Raw genomic sequence first — 19,562 nt, forward strand, 5'->3', positions numbered from 1 at the left:
ATCCCTGTATACCACCAGCTACAGGAAAAGTACTTGKGAGATGTCTACCTGAAGGTGAAGGAGGAACTCAAGCAACATCTTGCAGGGAAACCAGTGGCAGTCATCTTTGATGAAACTCCAGATGTTGAAGGAAGATGTGTACTAAACATCCTCATCGCACCACTTGAAAAGGATACCTCGGGGAGAATTCTTGCCAACCTCGCAGAGACAGTGTTTCTGGAGCAGTGCAACCATTCAACAGTTTCCATGGCAGTGGGGAAATGTCAACAAGCTACAATATCTCCAATGATGATRTCATTGTCTTTGACACAGACAATGCTGCGTACATGAAGAAAGCCTACAAAGCTGCACTTCAATCATTGTTCYCCAACTCCCTGCACATAGCATGCATGGCTCACATCMTGACTCTGATAGGGAGTGCTTTCCACAAAGCTTTTGATCAGCTGAACGCACTCATGCTAAGTTTTTCGCAGATGTTTTAYCTGGCAGGGGCACGCAAAAGAAGATACCGTACCTTCCTCACCACCAAACTGGCAGGATGGAAGAGAGCGACTATGGCTCCCTATCCATGTGCAACATGCTGGAACTCGTGGTTCTCAGCAGTGCAGTAGCACTCAGAGCAGTTTGGCCTCTACAAGGGGTTCGTAGAGATGGAAATACWGGTATGATGGCTGGGGGCAGTATTGAGTAGCTTGGATGAAWAAGGTGCCCAGAGTAAACTGCCTGCTACTCAGTCCCAGAAGCTAAGATATGCATATTATTAGTAGATTTGGATAGAAAACACTCTGAAGTTTCTAAAACTGTTGATATCTGTGAGTATAACAGAACTCATATGGCAGGCAAAAACCTRAGAAAAAATCCAACCAGGAAGTGGGAAATCTGAGGTTTGTAGGTTTTCCTATCCAATATACAGTGTCTATGGGGTCATGTTGCAATTCCTAAGGCTTCCACTAGATGTCAACAGTCTTTAGAACCTTGTTTGATGCTTCTACTGTGAAGGATGAGGGAATAAGAGCTGATTGAGTCAGGGCTCTGGCTGAGTGCCACGAGCTCACTCAGGCGCGCCTCAGTAAGAGTTAGCTGCGTTCCATCGCATTTCTACAGACAAAGGAATTCTCCTGTTGAAACATTATTGAAGATTTATGTTAAAAACATCCTAAAGATTGATTCTATACATTGTTTGACATGTTTCTACAAACTGTAATGGAATTCTTTGAATTTTCGTCTGGCCTACGCGTCATCAACTTTTGGAACTAAACGCGCAAACAAAAAGGAGGTATTTGGACATAAATTATGGATGTTATCGAACAAAACAAATATTTATTGTGGAACTGGGATTCCTGGGAGTGCATTCTGATGAAGATCATCAAAGGTAAGTGAATATTTATAATGCTATGTCTGATTTCTGTTGACTCTGTATGGCTTGTTTTGGTCTCTGAGCGCTGTACTCAGATTATAGCATGGTGTGCTTTTTCCGTAAAGTTTTTTTGAAATCTGACACAGCGGTTGCATTAAGGAGAAGTTTATCTAAAGTTCCATGTATAATACTTGTGTCTTTTATCAATGTTTATTATGAGTATTTCAAAATCACCGGATGTTTTGGAGGCAAAACATTAATGAACATAACGCGCCAATGTAAACTAAGATTTTTGGATATAAATATGAACTTTATCGAACAAAACGTACATGTATTGTGTGACATGAAGTCCTATGAGTGTCATCTGATGAAGATCATCAAAGGTTAGTGATTAATTTTATCTCTTTCTGCTTTTTGTGACTCCTCTCTTTGGCTGGAAAAATGGCTGTGTTTTTCTGTGACTAGGTACTGACCTAACATAATCAGATGGTGTGCTTTCGTCGTAAAGCCTTTTTGAAATCGGACACTGTGGTGGGATTAACAACAAGTTTATCTCTAAAATGGTGTATAATACTTGTATGTTTGAGGAATTTTAATTATGAGATTTCTGTCGTTTGAATTTGGAGCCCTGCACTTTCACTGGCTGTTGTCAAGTCGATCCTGTTAACGGGATCTCAGCCATAAGAAGTTAAATCTACATGCATTCTCCAATTGCTTAAGTCATTTATATCATTGTAATTATGCAGAAAGCCGTGATGTCATTTCACAGTGAGTATGAGTCATATTTCCTATGTTCCTCTTTTTATTTCCATATCATTCACAGGTGTGCGGCTGAAGTGCACCACAGTCTGTAGAGAAACTCAATGAGATGCTACAAGACCAAGAGCGGATTCAGTCGCTGCAGATTCAGCTGAACATCATGGCAGACAAGTGCAAAGTCATCCCGCAGCTTCTCCACATCTTCCAGAGCAGACGCCCCGTGCAAAGATATTTCACTATTTAGAGGACTTGCTGATGAACGTTGCAGCCATCAAAGAACTACAGCATGAGGCTTGTTCACACTACTTTTACGCAGTTGACGATTTGCCCTTTGCTGTGAAAACAAAAATCTTGAGCACTGCTGAAGAGGCAGACAGCAATGCAGTGGAAGAACGTACAAAGTACATGTCGGATGGACAGCCTGCCCTGGAGTTCCTCCAAGAGGTTAGGGTGTTTGATCCACGGCACATTGTGTTTATGGAGGACACAGTGTCCAGCTACAAGGCTATTCCAGGCTTCAGTAAGGTACCACGAGATGAACTGGATGCCTACTTGACCAATGTAGCATTGAAGGTCCCCAAGAACACAGTGGCCTCCATCATTCTTAAATGGAAGAAGGGTGGAACCACCAAGACTCTTCTTAGAGCTGGCCACCCGGCCAAACTGAGCAATCGGGGGAGTTGGTCAGGGAGGTGATCAAGAACCCGATGGTCACTCTGACAGAGCTCMAGAGTTCCTCTGTGGAGATGGGAGAACCTTCCAAAAGGACATCCATCTCTACAGCACTCTTCCAATCAGGCCTTTATGGTAAAGTGGCCAGACGGAAGCCACTCCTCAGTAAAAGACACATGACAGCCCACTTGGAGTTTGCCAAAAGGCACATAAAGGACTCTCAGAACACGAGAAACAAGATTCTCTGGTATGATGAAACCAAGATTGAACTCTTTGGCCTGAATGTCAAGTGTTACGTTTGGAGGAAACCTGGCACCATCCCTACGGTGAAGCATGGTGGTGGCAGCATCACGCTGTGGGGATATTTTTCAGCGGCAGGGACTGTGAGACTAGTCAGGATCGAGGGAAGGATGAATGGAGCAACGTACAGAGAGATCCTTGATGAAAACCTGCTGCAGAGTTCTCAGGACCTCAGAATGTGGCAAAGGTTCACCTTCTAAGAGGAAAACGACACTAAGCACACAGCCAAGACATTGCAGGATGTCCTTGAATGGCCCGCACTTGAACTCGATCGAACATCTCTGGAGAGACCTGAAAATAGCTGTGCAGCGACGCTCCCCATCCAACCTGACAGAGCTTGATAGGATCGGCAGAGAAGAATGGAAGAAACTCCCCAAATAGTTGTGACAAGCTTGTAGCGTCATACCCAAGATGACTCGAGGCTGTAATCGCTGCCAAAGGTGCTCCAACAAAGTTCTGAGGAAAGGTCTGAAAAAGTCAAGTTAATCTGAATACTTTCCGAATGCACTTTACTGGAATATATATTGAGAGAATGGGTTCAGAATAGGGATCAATGAAAGAAAACCATTTAAATACATGCATGTTCGTCTCCTTTTCAACACCTATTGATACATATAAAAAAAATGCTCTGATATAATTCTTTGTTAATTTTGCAGTCAAAAATAATAGTTTCAGTATAGTTTTAGTTTTTCAATTGTTTTTATTTTTATTTAAGTTTACTAAATAGCTTTTCCAATGTTGTTTTTACTTTAGATTCAAGTTTTTGTCTACTCTAATAACCTTGGTGATGTGACCATGTAATGAATGTTCAGCTCGCACTGACGCAACTAACTAAAACATTTACTTAGACAACCAATTCAAAGGGTCGCAATCAAAGTCATAAGTAGTGGCAGAACACTAGCTGTCATTACCTGAGAGTATATGTTGGGATGATGTGCATTCAGATGTCTTTTGATGTTATTTTTCCTCGTCAACTTGTGGGTGCAAACGCTGTCTTCTTCTGTGGATGTGTTGCATTCGGTCTTCTTTGAATCTACACGATACGTTTTGGGCTCCCGAGTGGCGCAGCGGTCTAAGGCACTGCATTTCAGTGCTAGAGGCGTTACTACATTCCCTGGTTTGAATCCAGGCTGTGTCACATCCGGCTGTGATTAGGAGTCCCATAGGGCGGCGCACAATTGGCCCAGTGTCGTCCGGGTTTGGCCGGGGTAGGCCGTCATTGCAAATAAGAATTTGTTCTTAACTGACTTGCCTAGTTAAATAAAGCTTGTAGCAATGGCATGTGCCTTATCAATGATTTGTTGCCGCCAGATTGGAGAACAGTTTCCAGGGATAGAGGTGACTCGGGAATGACATTTGCATGGTTTTTAATTTCCAATAACAGCATTGCAACATTGCAATGAGAAAGCCTTACCATTCTGCTAATCTCATGCACATTTTTGATCGGGTCAAACAAATAACACTGAAAAGCTCTCAATCTCTCTATTTGGTCCCATCTTGTTTTCGTCAACCCAAATTAAAATACAATTTTGTTTAGTTATAGTTTTTCTTGGTCTATTTAGTAAGTTATCATCTCGTCAATTGCCACTGATAAAATAGGTGTTTGACAAATATTTTYGTCACTGTTTTCATTGATGGAATTAACACTGCGTGGAGGAAAGCTGGAAATCTTTCCATGAATAAGATAAATAAATCATGGTTAACATCCTCATACCCACAAGAAAATACTATACTGATACTACACTTTATTGATATGCTAATCTTTAATTAGCATATACCCTGCCCATTCCCTCCCACAAATCCCAATTTGTGCACCCATGAGTGAGAAACCTACATRTAAAGTATAGACAAATATTTTGTTCCCTAAACCACATCCACTAAGAAGTCTGATGCTCAATGTGATTCTGAACCCTGGGCCAGAGAGGCAGGGACAGATTGTCCTTGCTGCCAGAGTCCTCAGTTGAACCCCAATGCCAATCCAAATGTCCCAGATCTCTTCTCCCCTTCCGTTCTTTGCCTCATCCAGCTGTATTGGAAGCCAAGAAGAGAGTTCATGTACAGCTATAAGGAAACAAAAAGCAGCTACAAACTCAAATAAGAACATTCCTGGCTTTAGAAAGAGAAAACCACTGGGTAATATTTGGATCAAGAACCAAACACAGATCCAAACCCCAAAATCTCCTGGCAAAAAGTTAACATGTTGAACGGCAAGACAAACCACTCGAAAGTAAAAGTGCTGAAACACAATGGGAAGTTGCACCTTAATCTCCAAAACAAGAAAGACAAACAAAACCGTTGACCTCACTCTCTATGGGCAGGCACTTCAGACCACTTCCACAGTCAAGTTCCTGGGTGTCACATTCCAGGAAGTCATGAAGTGGAGCACTTATATTGAGAACCTGGAGAAGGAATGGAAAAAACGTCTACCCTACCAAATCCATCCCTCTTTTTTTTTTATAAAAAAAACTAACAAGTTTCTTCTGTAGGCTACATTTAATTATCCAATAAAGTTTATTTTATCTAAAATCAAGTCGCAGAAGACAAAAGGAGGAATCCAACCCCCATCCCACTTGTCCCTTACCAAACCTCACCCTTGACTGGACAGACACACTGAGAAGAGAGGTAGAAAAGGGCAGGAAGCCCTGAGCTATCCYTGCTCCATACTTACTTACGTACCTATTTACAGCTTATAGAAAAGAGCAKAAGCTCTGACCCCAGTTCAGACCCCAGTCCTACTTACATCTTATGGTTAATTTGCTCTTTTAGTATTTCTCCAGTAGGTTTCCCCAAGGAGAAAGCCCCCGCTTCTATGTYAAAGATAATWAAACAAAAACAYTTTAGTAAATACTACAGTAATGTCCAGAAAAAAACCGACAGTAAATTCTTCAAAAACACTACAGTAAATACAATAGTGTACTAAAGTAATACTTGCAAAAATACTACAGTAAATACTACAGTGTACTACAGTAATGTCCACAAAAACACTACAGTAAATACTACCGTGAATTCTACAGTAAAGTCTGCAAAAAACAAACAGTTAATAATATAGTATATAAATATTGTAATACTACAGTATTTAGACCGTAGGGAACTATTGTATTTTTTAATGTGTGCATCTTTTATGTCAGTACAACCTTCTTCCTTCTAGTTTGCTTTGTCATGGTCGTGAGAGAGGTACTTTTCCAGAAAGGTTATTAAAGTTCTTTGACAAATTCTTGACCATTCTTGGTCACACTGGGTAATAATGACAATCGTTCACTTCTTCAGTCACTGACAGGCGTGAGCAGGGGACATTTGTGACCCACCACCTGGATTCGGTTCTATGTAGCAAAATTTGAAATTGTGTTTTTTACACTGGATAAAAGTAGAGACTCAGAGCTAGAAAATGTTAGATGCAGTTGAGGAACAATGGGTAAGTAATTCTGCTTTGAAAGTGGATACACTTGTAACTCCACTTCTGAGAAAATGGCCCTTGAATGGTTTGGTACACATACTGGAGTGCTCGTCTTTGTCTATACCCATTCAGCATCGTTCACACCCTCTTAAGCCTTCGCCCCACCCATCTCTTTAAGGATTCACATGAGGCKATGTGTAGTAAACAACCAAAGATTTCAAGACTAAAAGTGTTAAAAGTAGTAGTCTACAATAAGGAAAAACTCCAGGTAAAAATACGCTTTATCTAGTCCTATGTACTAATCTGACTTTGGTGCAGGTCATGTTGTTCTGCAGATTACTATCTCTGGTAAACACAAACTATATCAAATACAATCTAAGTTTATTTGCACATGCACAGGATACCGAAGATATAAATGGTACAGTGAAATGGTTCCATGCATATRTGCATAGTTGCAGTATCAAAAACAAAAAGTGTCCAGATAAAAAATATTTATAATTATTAGATGATGCTTACCCAGACTCACTTGTCTAAATTGATGGGTCATGTGAAAGAAATGTATTAACCACTCCATAGCTACATCTAGCTAAGTGGATGGGTYATTATTGTTATTAAACACAATAGATGCCCATAATCACCCCAGACACACCTGTCTAACTTGATGGCTCATGTAATCATCTGGCAAAGTAAAGTCTAGCTAGTTAAACAACGAACTGGCATAATCCCAACTCATACTACTACTGTACCAATACAAACCGATTGTCATATACGTAGCATGAATCTGTAGGTAGMTAAAGCTAACCAACTAGGTTCAATGTTGCTAGCTAACAAACATTAGGTTATAACAAGCACAATGAAAATGGATATCTGATAAAAAAATAATATTACTACACAGATCATACACGCAACATTAGTTAGCGAGACAGAAGACAGAAAGCTACCGTTCGCTAGCTAGCTAACAGTACGCTTTAACTTGCAATGAAAAGGACTCTGACAAAGTTAGAAATGTGTAATACCCCAAAATTTAACTAGGCTTTTACCCGTATACATCGATGAATGCTTCACGGCAGACTGGAACCATTTAACTCAGTTTTGTTTGTAGCTACATCTTGTTTGGCCAGCATTGTTTCAAGTCACTCYGGTTCACACTGACCGTGGCATGTGCAGAAAGTAGCCCACCAACTTTTTTGAAGTGATCTTTGTYGAKAAATGCCCTACTAAATTCAGGTGYRTCAATGTTGTTGAGAAAAGTAGCAAAACCTTTGTAGTTCTMGATGGCTAATCTATCTTTCAAAAACRCAGGGGTATAAAGGGTTATCAAAACATACTGAGCAGCTTCCATTCTAGACAGCATGCTACAGACCAATCCGAACTCATCTCGCAGCATGTCCAGCCCATCCATTCTCTCCGCCAATCATGGCTAGAGGGAAGGTTTCTGACTTTTTCCGTGGCTAAACCAACTAGGCTCGTAATTATCAATTTTATTCGTATTTACAGATGGCTTACAATATATATGTACATTCAAATGCCTCTCCTGTGATGTAGTGACGTGCGACATATGCCTAGCTTCCTGAAACGAGTCACATTTTCCTACCACTTCCTGGTTCTTGATCAGTCTGTCTTTTCAATATACTTCTATGTAGACAGATATTCAGAGCCATGACCCACACCAGCAGGACGGCTTCTGAGAAGATGTTAATTGGCTTCTGAGATTCACATCCAATTTCGACTGAGAAGAGAGCGGGGGGGGTTCAAATACAATGATTTACAATGATTTTCCGCTTGCTGAAGTGTTTCTTTTGACAGTGCTCTAAATGCATAGCTCCCCAAAGATGATCTGAATATTTATATTTCTTTATACTGTTAGAACTTTGAAATAGAGGAAATGCATGAGTGAAATATCATCTGTCACTTTCTCTGTACCCAGAGGGATGTGGAAAGTGGGGTAAATTGGTGTTTAAATATGTACATCACTGTAAAAGACTGTCATGTATTTGTTTGACTCTGTGGGCAGAGACAGTCAACATGCCACTGTTACTCAGTTTCCCCTTCTTTCTCTTTCTTTCTCTAGTAGAGCAGGATACTCGCAAGGTCCACCAGTGCAGTCCAGTCCTCTGTCTCTGTCTCTGTCAGTGCACTGTCAGTGCACTAGTTTATCTGCGGGTGGGGGGCTGTATCATAACGTCCTGTCTTATTTAATTAAGGTCAGTCTAGGGAAGGTGAGCTGAAAAACGTTCCCGAAGCTGGAGGCGTGCCACGTCAAACTCATCTCAGTGTCCAACTCTCCCTAGCAGGAGAAAGGGCAGCTCGYGGGTGATGCCGGTCTATTCCCTCATAATCAGTTTTTCAATGACTGCTTAGTAGGGAATAAGAGCAGCTGCCCCTCTCTGAACTCCATAGGATTGACACCAAGGTCGGTGGCTCTTCACAGTTCCATCACGAGAGAAAAGGGAAATAGGGATATCGTACAACAGAATCATGTGATTACCATGTGATTATCACATCCAGAGAGTCTTCACTGAGTGTACAAAGCATTAGKAAAATCTTCCTAATATTGATTTGCAACCCCWTTAGCCCTCAGAACAGCCTCAATTCGTTGGGGCAGGACTCTACAATGTGTCGAAGGCATACCAAAAAGAATGCTGACCCATGTTCACTCCAATGCTTCCCACAGTTATGTCAAGTTGCGTAGACGTCCTCTGGGTGGTGGACCATTCATGATACACATGGGAAACTGTTGAACGTGATAAACCCAGCGGTGTTGCAGTTCTTGGCACACTCAAACCGTTGCGCCTGGCACCTACTACCATACCCAGTTCAAAGGCACTTAAATATTTTGTCTTGCCCATTCACCCTCCGAATGGCACACATACACGGACCATGTCTTAATTGTCTCAAGGCTTAAAAATCTGTCTTCTAACCTATCTCCTTCATCTACACTGATTGAAGTGGATTTAACAGTTGACATCTTTTGTACACTCAGTGTTTACTACAACGATGGTAATCACACGGAAGCTAGTTAGGGAGTGTGTTTGGCTTTCATTTCCCCATTAATGTGCTTTAACGTAAACCTGAACATGACTTAAATCAACAATTAGTATCCACATCAGCTTTTACACTTTTTTTTACAAAGCAACAGATTTACATCTTCAATTCTCCCTTGATTTCAAAACGAGGCACAGTCATCTGCAGCAGTTTACATTCTCTGTAATATAGTAATACATGTCTCCCTGGGGGTTTTCTGTGGTGTCCCAAAACGAATGCAATCGACTCCTCGCTGTGCAACGAGAGAACTGATTGACAGCCTGGAAGTATAATAATCAACGGTTGTCAGCTTCGCCGGCTTCACTAAGACTTTCCTGCAGATCTAGAGGAGATGGAAAGGAAGACAGGGGAGCCGGAACAATTGAAGAGGATGAGAAAGGAGAAGATTCATTCTCTGATCTTTAATAGTGGTGTGTAACAGTGTGTGAAGTAGCTTTGGAGAGCCTCTTCCTTCGGTTTTTCCCTAGGAATCCATTTTGGCTCTATAGCGGGAGATAACCACAGACCATGGTGTCAATCCCATTGGAAAAATAGTCAGAGATGGGCAGCTGCCTTCATTCCACACTAAGCAGTCATTGAGAAATTGATTATGAGGGAATAGGTTGCCGTCGACCACGAGCTGCCCCTTTGTCCTGCCAGGGAGAGTCGGACGCGCTGAGATGAGTTCGACGAGGCACGTCTCCAGCTCTGGAGCATTTTTCAGCTCACCTTGCCTCGACCCACCATAATTAAATAAAACAGAATGCCATGATACAGCTACAAACCAGCCACCCCCTGGTATGTGATTGTTATGCAGACCAGACAGACCTGCGGGAAGTGGAGAGAAAACAAAGTGACAGTTGAATGACTACTAAGTGAAAGTGACGTTCTGAACAGTGAAATGATGAATTCTGAAGGAACATTATACTGACTTGCCTAATATTGAAGCGCTTCTGAATCACAAAAGGATGTCATGATATGAAAATGTGTTTGTCTTCTATCTCCAGAATCGTAGCAACGATTWGATTTKATTTTMTTTGAAAATTGTTTTACTAATTATCCTTGATTCCTTCCTGATCTGTCTGTACGAATGATGAAGGCATCAAGGAATTATACAAACCTTCCTGACGTTGAACCCGCTCTGAATCATAAAAGTATGTTATAATATGACAAAGTGCTCTACTCTTGTCTTTCCAGTCCAGAAACCTAGTCATGTTTTTAATAAGGAGCCTATATATAATCCTGATGTGTGTGGACGCATGCAGAAGTTATACATACTTGCCTGACATTGAACCCTTTCTGAATCCCAAAATGCTATAGTACCACAATGTGTTACAGACCTGTATCTCCAGAATTGAAGTCATGGTTTAATTAGGAGCCTTGATGTATTCCTGATCTGTGTGGACTGCCACATACCGAGATTGGATATGAATCTCCGAAGCCAATTAACATCCTCTAAGACCCCGTGCTGCTGGATGTGGGTCACGGCTCTGATATGAATAACCTTCTGCACAGAAGGATATTAAAGACGGACCGAACCAGGAAACTGTCTTCTTCTCGTGTGTCTGAAGAATCGAGATAGTATCACCCAGTGTGAGCGAGAACATGGCAGGGGATCTATCGTAGGACTTCTCGCTTCTCGCTCAAGTCTCAAGAGATTTACTTTGCTGAAGGTCTAAGCAAAGTGACTTGAGAAAGACAGCAAGGGCAGATATTAGGGATAAAATAAAAGCTTTTCCAMCATTTAACATTTAAAGACCATTAAGACAACATGCCATTTGAATGTTATGACCGACAACAGGAAYGTGCCTGATAACCAGTCAACCCCAACATACAATTTAAACCCAGTCACTTTATGTCCTGTGAAGCTACAGGAATTTGTTTAGTTCAGAAACAACATGCAGCAGAATTAACCGTGGACTAACGGATCCCGCTCTCAAGAAACGGTTTGTAGAACAGTTGTTGGTTTAAATGTAGGCTAGATTATGATGACAGGATGGGGCCCCATGACCCTATGACTTGGCAGGCTAGCAAAAGTGTCAACGTTACAATGTTTAGAGCGAGGAGAGCAAGGTCGAGCTCCGGTGAAACAGATCCATCGTCTGACGTAACGGACAGAGGGAGAGGTCGGTTTATGTTGGCCGAGCATTTATTATTCATGTGTGGTTGTGGGAGAACGCGGCGAAGGAACTCTCGCTGGGGAGGAGAGACAAATGTAAACACCGCCATCACTCTCCCCTCTCTAACCGCCCATCTCTTCTCTCTGAGGGGATTTTGCCCTTGGAGTTGCCTTAAGGTTCATCAATACTTTGACGTCTTAGAACTGAGGAGTCTGCCTGAGGAACCTGCTTCATCATCGTTTCTCCTTTCTAGGATGTCCGGGGGAGTGGAACCTGATTTGTTTTAAATGGGGAGAACTGATGAGGTAGTTAACAAGGGTTAACTACTCTGTGATGTTAATTCAAAATGAGAAGGGAGAGAGGTTCAAACGCAACTGGTCAGAAGCTTTTGGAATTGAAGTAAACTTTAAAAGAGCTGAGTTTCTCAATAAATTCAATTAACACATTTTTGAAGATTATGAGAACTAAGGGTTTGAGGGAAATTAAATATAATACTAGTTTCACACTCTGGCCTAAATCTGGAGGCTAGATATACTATTCCTCTGCCATTCTTTATCTTCACTTTGAATATGTATTTTCCATTACAGTGAGGAAGTGGGATAGTCCAACCCCTGCCTGTCTGCTAACGGCTGAGTTGACTTGGCTGGGAAGATGGGTTTCCAGTGTTAACTCTCCTTTCATACCTTGCCAAGAAACAGAATAGACACGTTGTGCACCCATTTCATGTAGAAGCAGTCTGGACAGCTTAATATTCTGATCTGGAATTCCTGCGATGATAGTATTGGGATGGAAAAAGGACAGTGGGTAGCGCTTTGCGATTCATCCCATTTCTGGATGCAACCTCAACTCTCTACAGCACTGACAGAAGAGTTGAAAGAGGGAGTGAAGACCAAAGGAGGAGAGAAGTCAGTGATGTTGGAGGAGGGAGGTTTAGCCTGGTGATGTAACATAGAGCGACCCCRCCCACTCTCTCTGCATCTCCACACCTTTCTCCATTTCCTCTGTCGTCGTGCGTCACTCTTTGATCTGGTCAGACTAAATTAGATGTTCTGCGTTTCCCACCAAAGCTGTGCCACCCGCACTCCTGCCACAGTCATAATCTAACTCCACATCAGAGGGAGCTGGRTGCAATCTGTTTCATCRGGGGTACATATGCTTCCAGTATGAGAGGTTTTCAGAGGAATTTACAGTGTTTTTCACTGGAGTTTGTCCCTCCTTGCTCCCCATACACATTCCATATACCACCTCTGACCTTCTTTTTGAGAAAATATAATAACATTATTTACACTCTGAGTGCCAATCATCCTGCTCTATCCTAACCTCCTTCCTCCCTCCTTTACCAAGAAGAATCATGGTCTGCCTTTACTCCAATACCTCCACTAGACCATGAAATGTACTGTAACGCCCAATAATGCAATGTTCTAACTGGGCACTCAACCCCCTCAAGGTATATGATCATGTGAAGTGCATTGACATCTCTCTCCCCTTACAGGCATCCAAAGGTGTACCATTAGTTAATAACAATGAACAACACCTTGTCTGTAAATGATTATGCTGTATGCCGTAGGCATGTTGAAGATCAAAGCTTTACATCTTCCGACACACCTATTTGATGCATGCCGATCGTGCAAACCCGCATTCGTGATGCCAATAAAAAAATATATATGAATCTTTTTTATACTGACTCCAACCTCTCAATATGTAGGGCAGTGAGTGACATACATTAGATTAGATTCGTAATTAGATTCGGATCCCTTCCTCCAAGTGATAAAGATCTCTTCACACTACCTGGTTCACCATCAACTCGTTAAAGTTTAGATACCTCCTGATAACATACTTGGGTGTAAAATGTATATGCTTCTTTTGAATTACTTTTTCTGTGCTTGATTGAGCTTGTCTGGCTCAATGGACCAATGAGATAGTCCCAAAACTGCAGACCCCACCCGCCTGGCATTCCAGGAAGGCTAGAGCAAACACTCAATATTTGAACGATTTCAAATAATGTTTGAATCCTGGTCTGCCTGATAGGATTCCACTCTTATCTGTCTACTTTATCTACAATTCCATGGGCAACTGATAATGCCCTACAGTTAAACACTCCATTAGAAGTCTTCTCGTCTCCCCTCACTTGATGGTAATGGGCAGGTCTTTGAGAAGATGTCATGTGACAATGGCCTTCTGTTTGCTGAGGTTACTAGCAGGTTTTCATTCGAATTGGGATGAAGTGCTCTTTTCGGCTGTCCCCATAGGAGAACCCTTTTTGGTTCTAGGCAGAACTCTTTTGGGTTCCATGTAGAAAACTCTGGAAAGGGTTCTATATGGAACCCAAAAGTGTTCTACCTGGAACCAAAAGGGTTCTACCTGAACCAAAAAATTGTTCTTCAAAGGGTTCTAYTATGGGGACACCCGAAGAACCCTTTTAGGATCTAGATATAACCTTTTTTTCTAAGATTGTAGGAATGATTTGTGACCGTGGTTACGTTCATATAAGCTGACATACAGTGGAAACAATGTTGACTCATCCACTTTTTACCCATAGGGCATTGTTTTAGCTGTAGCCATTTTTTTCTTCCAGTGACATAGAACTGAATTAATTCATTATAAAACAAGTTTTGCTCATTACCTACTATGCTTTCCAAGTGCAATGCAGGCCTGTTATTTTCTCTATATTATCCAACCATTATAATTTCAATTTTATTAATTGCATAGTTTTGCTCTTGGTCATGGCTGATTAAAGCATGAAACGAACAATTTAGTTGGTAAAATTAAAACATTTATGAAAACATTTAAATCGCAATAGTGCAATACATATTAACATCATAACAGGTTATATTAATTAACAAATAAAGAGCCAGACAGATATTGTATTGAAAACCTAATAGAAAATGGAACCCTGACAGAATAGGAAAAAGCACTCTTGCACTATCTCTGTTAGGCAGCTGGGACATCAATGAATCCCTTTACAGACTTAAGGTGGTTTCATCTAGTTCCACAGGAGGAGCCAGAAATCTGCTGTGACTTAATTACAGTTAAATGAGGAGCTATGAGTCCAGATTTAATAATAGGCACACCTCCATATGTCTTCCCAAAATGCCCAATTATGATCAAATGAGAGGATACCAGCCTTCTCATGGACATGAGAAGAATCTCAATCAGTAGAGGCTGGTGGGAGCTGCTATAGGAGGACAATAATATGGAATAAATGGAACAGAGTCAAACACGTGGTTTCKACATGTTTCATATTGTTCCATTTATTCCATTCTAGCCATTACAATGAGCCTGTCCTGCTATAGCTCCACCCACCAGCCTCTACAGACCTCAAAGGTACCAAGTCACGGATGTTCATTTCAACTTGACAGCCATTCGTTGGGCTGCACCAGGACACAGTGCAAAATAGGTTGATAAGGTTAGATATGTTGTACTTGTGGTGCTGTTCCTCTGTAATCACATCTCACACCTCCCCCCCACCCATCCCCCAAGATACCAGAAGGACTGAAGGATCCTAAACTGGCTCCCCAAACTCCCAGTGACCTCTGTGACCTGGTCACTGCTAGGTTGCCAGGGTCAGGTGGTTGCTAGGGGGCCGGACACCTGACAGAATCACATTCACCTCACTTGTCCTTTGGAAATAAAGTTCCCTGTGTGTAACTCTCTGTGAGATTGCCTTGTTCTTTTGACCGGGAAAGGTGTCAGTGGGATACAGAGGAGCCCAACTGGAGAGCCGCTCCATTTCATGGTCCTTTGAGATGGATTTGTGACTTTTCTAGCACAACTGTGGCCGCGTCCAGAGAAGGGCACACAGGTTACAGGCTCCAGGGTATAAAGACAACTACACGCTAGATTATGTTCCCTTTCTGGAGCCTTAGGGAGCCACAGGCCATTCACAGCATGGATTGCATGGCTCCTCTCCTTTATGTGGCAGATTGCTGGCCTCAGACATCGCTCGGCTGATGCAGGAGCTCCTCCTCCAGCTCGCAGAGAGACTCTGCTACCAAGGCTCTAAATGGCTACACACTCCCGGCTCCACAGGTGACCCTGCAGTTCCACTTCCAGCCTGTGGCGCAGTGACCCCCAGGACTACCGTTAGTCCAGTCGCCACTCGCGCTGAACCAGCGAACCCCTGGACTGGATCTAGTCTGGTCCCCATACCTGCTCGAGCCAGCGCCTCAGCTGACGGATAGGAGGGCACTCCCCATTAGTGGCAGGCAAGAAGCAGCCAGGGGACAGAGTCCTGAACGTGTTTAGGATAATGACACATTGGAGTAATGCTCAGCCACTGTAACCAGTCAGCAGCTGGAGGAGGCCCCCCCCCCCTCCAGGTGGGCCAGGTCCGAGGGGAGGCTAGGAGGGCCTCGTTGGCTTGACATGTTCAATGCAAACACCTATTAAGTCCGTTGTTGTCTTTACACTCTTTCAAGTCAACAGGGATGTTAACACTTCACAGAAATGTTGTCGACTTGTGTACAACGTGAAGCTGTGTTCACGTTGGCATACTACACTGAGTGCACAAAACTTTAGGAACACCTGCTCTTTCCATGACCGACTGACCAGGTGAATCCAGGTGAAAGCTATGATCCCTTATTGATGTCACTTGTTAAATCCACTTCAATCAGTGTAGATGAAGGTGGAGAGACAGGTTAAAGAAGGATTTTTAAGGCTTGAGACATTTGAGACATGGATTGTGTATGTGTGCCATTCAGAGGGTGAATTGGCAGGATCTGTTCCAGATCAAGTGTTTTCAGATCAGATGTTTTCATCATTTTTTTCTCTATCTCCACTTCTCAGCAGTTCTAAATCCTTGTGTTTGACTCCACCAAGGGTGGTGTACATTGTCTCAGTGGAGGTCCTGACCCTGTGTCAGCCCCTCATCCAGCAGAGAATTATACCCGCAAAGACAACCTTGACGGGAGGGTTGCACAGGCCCAGGAAAGCACACCAAACACACAAACACACACCAAACATTAACAGGAACACACACTCAATGGCGCGCACGCACACATGCATGTAGGCAATACAGACATGCACACATACCCCACACACACGCACACATGCGCACACACACACACACACACACACACACACACACACACACACACACACACACACACACACACACACACACACACACACACACCAGGGTTATGAATTTACTCAGGCCTTCAGTGCCTCACTCTCGACTCACACAAAACAATCAGCGGTAACACACAGCCTTTTTGCGATTGAGTGTGGCTGTGTTTCCAAACACAGCGGGGAAGCTGGAAAACAGACAGGCTGAAATCATGGACACGCAAAAAGGTGCTATCCACACTAATTTATTAAATGTTTATTTATTTAACCTTTATTTAACTAGGCAAGTCAGTTAAGAACACATTTTCATTCACAATGACGGCCTACCAAAAGGCAAAAGTCCTCCTGCGGGGACGGGGGCTGGGATTAAAAATACAAAAATAGGACAAAACACACATCACGACACACGTGCTTTTACACTAGCAGGCTCCACGGATGACAACCGACTCATCCATTATTCTCAGACGCTACCATTCTCTCTCATTCTCTCAGAGAGGAGTGAAAACCAAAGGGTTATTATGCAGATGACAGCCAGTCTGCCTCTTTGGCTTAAAGCCCCCTTAGTCGGGACTCTCATGCAATTATAGGGATCATCCCAAATCACGGTGATGAATAGCAGCTTCCTCTGTGTTCATGCTGGAGGCCGCTGCCTCTGTGTGAAGTCGTTATTCCTGATGGATCCTGCTGCAGATCCCTGAGTCGGCCTGAAGCTAATACGCCTCAAACACGTCTGCAGACTGCAACGCTGTCCAATTCTGAGGTAATTCCGAGCTCCCTCATTAGATTAGAAATAAGGCCTATAATGCTCATTACGGCCAATTGTGCTGCGGTGACTCAATTTCTCTGCACAATATGACGCCATGCCTATTTGGTTATCTTTATGATGACTAAGTGGCCTTGATGAGATTGAATGATTGAAGTATCGTTGTGGAGGATGTGGCTTCTACTACCGCCAAGGCTGCATTTACAAAGGCAGCTTAAATCTGATCTTTTGCCTAATTATTGGTCTTTTGACCAATCAGAATAGATCTTTTGTCAATAATTAGGCAAAGTATCAGATTTGGGCTGCCCGTGTAAACGCAGCCTTAGTGAAGTGGTTTATTAATGGAGGGCCATTAAGATCTTCGAAAGTCAAGAAAAGAGAAGGTTACTGCTCATCAAGAATACTTGTCTTGGTCCCTTTTCATTGTCTTATTACAGAACTTATAAAAGCGGCGTATTCACACATGTAGGCAATGGTACGGTGCTGGGTATATTGAATATAAGGTTTCTATCTCTGTGACTCCTCTCTCTTACTACTGCAGTGTTTTCAAATGCACTTTTCATTCCAAATCACCAAAAGCCAAGGTAAAGTGTAATTTTAAGCTTTCAGAAGCTTTCTGAAAGGATGACTAACTATCACATTTGCGTGCACTCGCATACAGACAAGTAGCATCTACAGCCTAAGAGTTGCCATTTGCAATCAACGTCTCCATCTGACCAGCACAACATATTCCTCCTTAAAAGCCTCAGTGCACAAAGTATCTCCACAAGACTGAAAATTGTTGTTTAAATGGTCGTAAAATGGATGACCAAGGTCGGGGCAGATATCGCAGGCGGGGAGTGTGGATTGTTTTTGAGAGATGCCGGCACTTATCCTTTGTTTTCGCTTCATTTRCTTTCCCCATCCACTATGTAGAGGTCTTAAAGCGTGTCACTAAGAGCGGGGGACAGTTTCCCTTGACTGAGTCTCTATTACACATAAAAGGCTGTTATCAATATGAAACATAACCGTCATGTCTTTTCATGCCTTTCTTAGCATCGCAAGTGGACAGCAGTTCACAGGACAATACACCAAGACCACCAACATGTATTTTTCTGCCTTTACCCAAGTGAGAGAAGAAGAAGAAGAAAAGGCCCCTTAGACAGCAGGGAGAATCCAAAATAACAGAAGATACAGAACTATCTTCTGTTTTAAATTTTTTTACTTATCAATTTTTTTTTATTAACACTTCTTAAAGCATTGTTGGTTAAGGGCTTGTAAGTAAGCATTTCACTGTAAGGTCTACACCCGTTGTATTCGGCGCATGTGACAAATAACATTTGATTTGATTGGATTATATGCAGCGCTATGCTGATCTGGTCCTACAGTATGCATATACTTCAGAAAAGTATTATTTTTGCATTATACAGACCTATTTATCATCTTTCCAGTATACAGGCCTATTTATCATCTTTGTAGTATACAGGCCTATTTATCATCTTTGGGGTATACAGGCCTATTTATCATCTTTGTAGTATACAGGCCTATTTATCATCTTTGCATTATACAGGCCTATTTTTCAGATTTTCTCTGCTATTACCCGGCCAGTCACACATTTAGCCTGTATAGGGCAGAAAACCAAGTTGAACTTGACTGGGTTGAGATATCTTTTTTTCTCCATTCATATGTTGCTGGGTTTCATAAGGACAGCAGCTTTTAAGTGGGTTGCACTTGCAGTTATAAGCCTTTGAAAACATCTATATCCAGACTTTTATGGTTTCTTATTGAACGCTGGGCCTGGCTGGATCTGACTGGCTCGCTACACACCAAGAGTTATTTTGGACTTGTTGAAATGGCCATGTGCCTCGTTCCCCACCCACTATGAGCTGAGCCCTTTTCTCCGGACCAAGGAATTCCTACGGAAAAGGATGAGACTCTTGATGTGCCCCATCGGGTGATTCCGTAGAACCGAAGGTGAAGGGGGAAGTGTATCGGCTAGCGCTAGGCATTGCTAGCTCTAGCCGCTCCCTGTCTAAGGAATGAGGTTGTATGAGAGATATGTGGGTCAGGAACTCAAATAAGACACGATGTGAAACCCGATCGCTTTCACCCAGATGCTGTACACAA

At 42.5% G+C, this 19,562-nt stretch overlaps 1 pseudogene; it reads left to right on the forward strand.

Annotated features, from left to right (window-relative positions):
* The first annotated feature begins 5,834 nt into the window (after positions 1 to 5,834).
* Positions 5,835 to 5,891, forward strand: LOC111972409 (U7 small nuclear RNA; annotated as a pseudogene).
* Positions 5,892 to 19,562: the final 13,671 nt, after the last annotated feature.

Source organism: Salvelinus sp. IW2-2015, linkage group LG13 (genome assembly GCF_002910315.2).
Source record: "Salvelinus sp. IW2-2015 linkage group LG13, ASM291031v2, whole genome shotgun sequence".
Classification (NCBI taxonomy): domain Eukaryota; kingdom Metazoa; phylum Chordata; class Actinopteri; order Salmoniformes; family Salmonidae; genus Salvelinus; species Salvelinus sp. IW2-2015.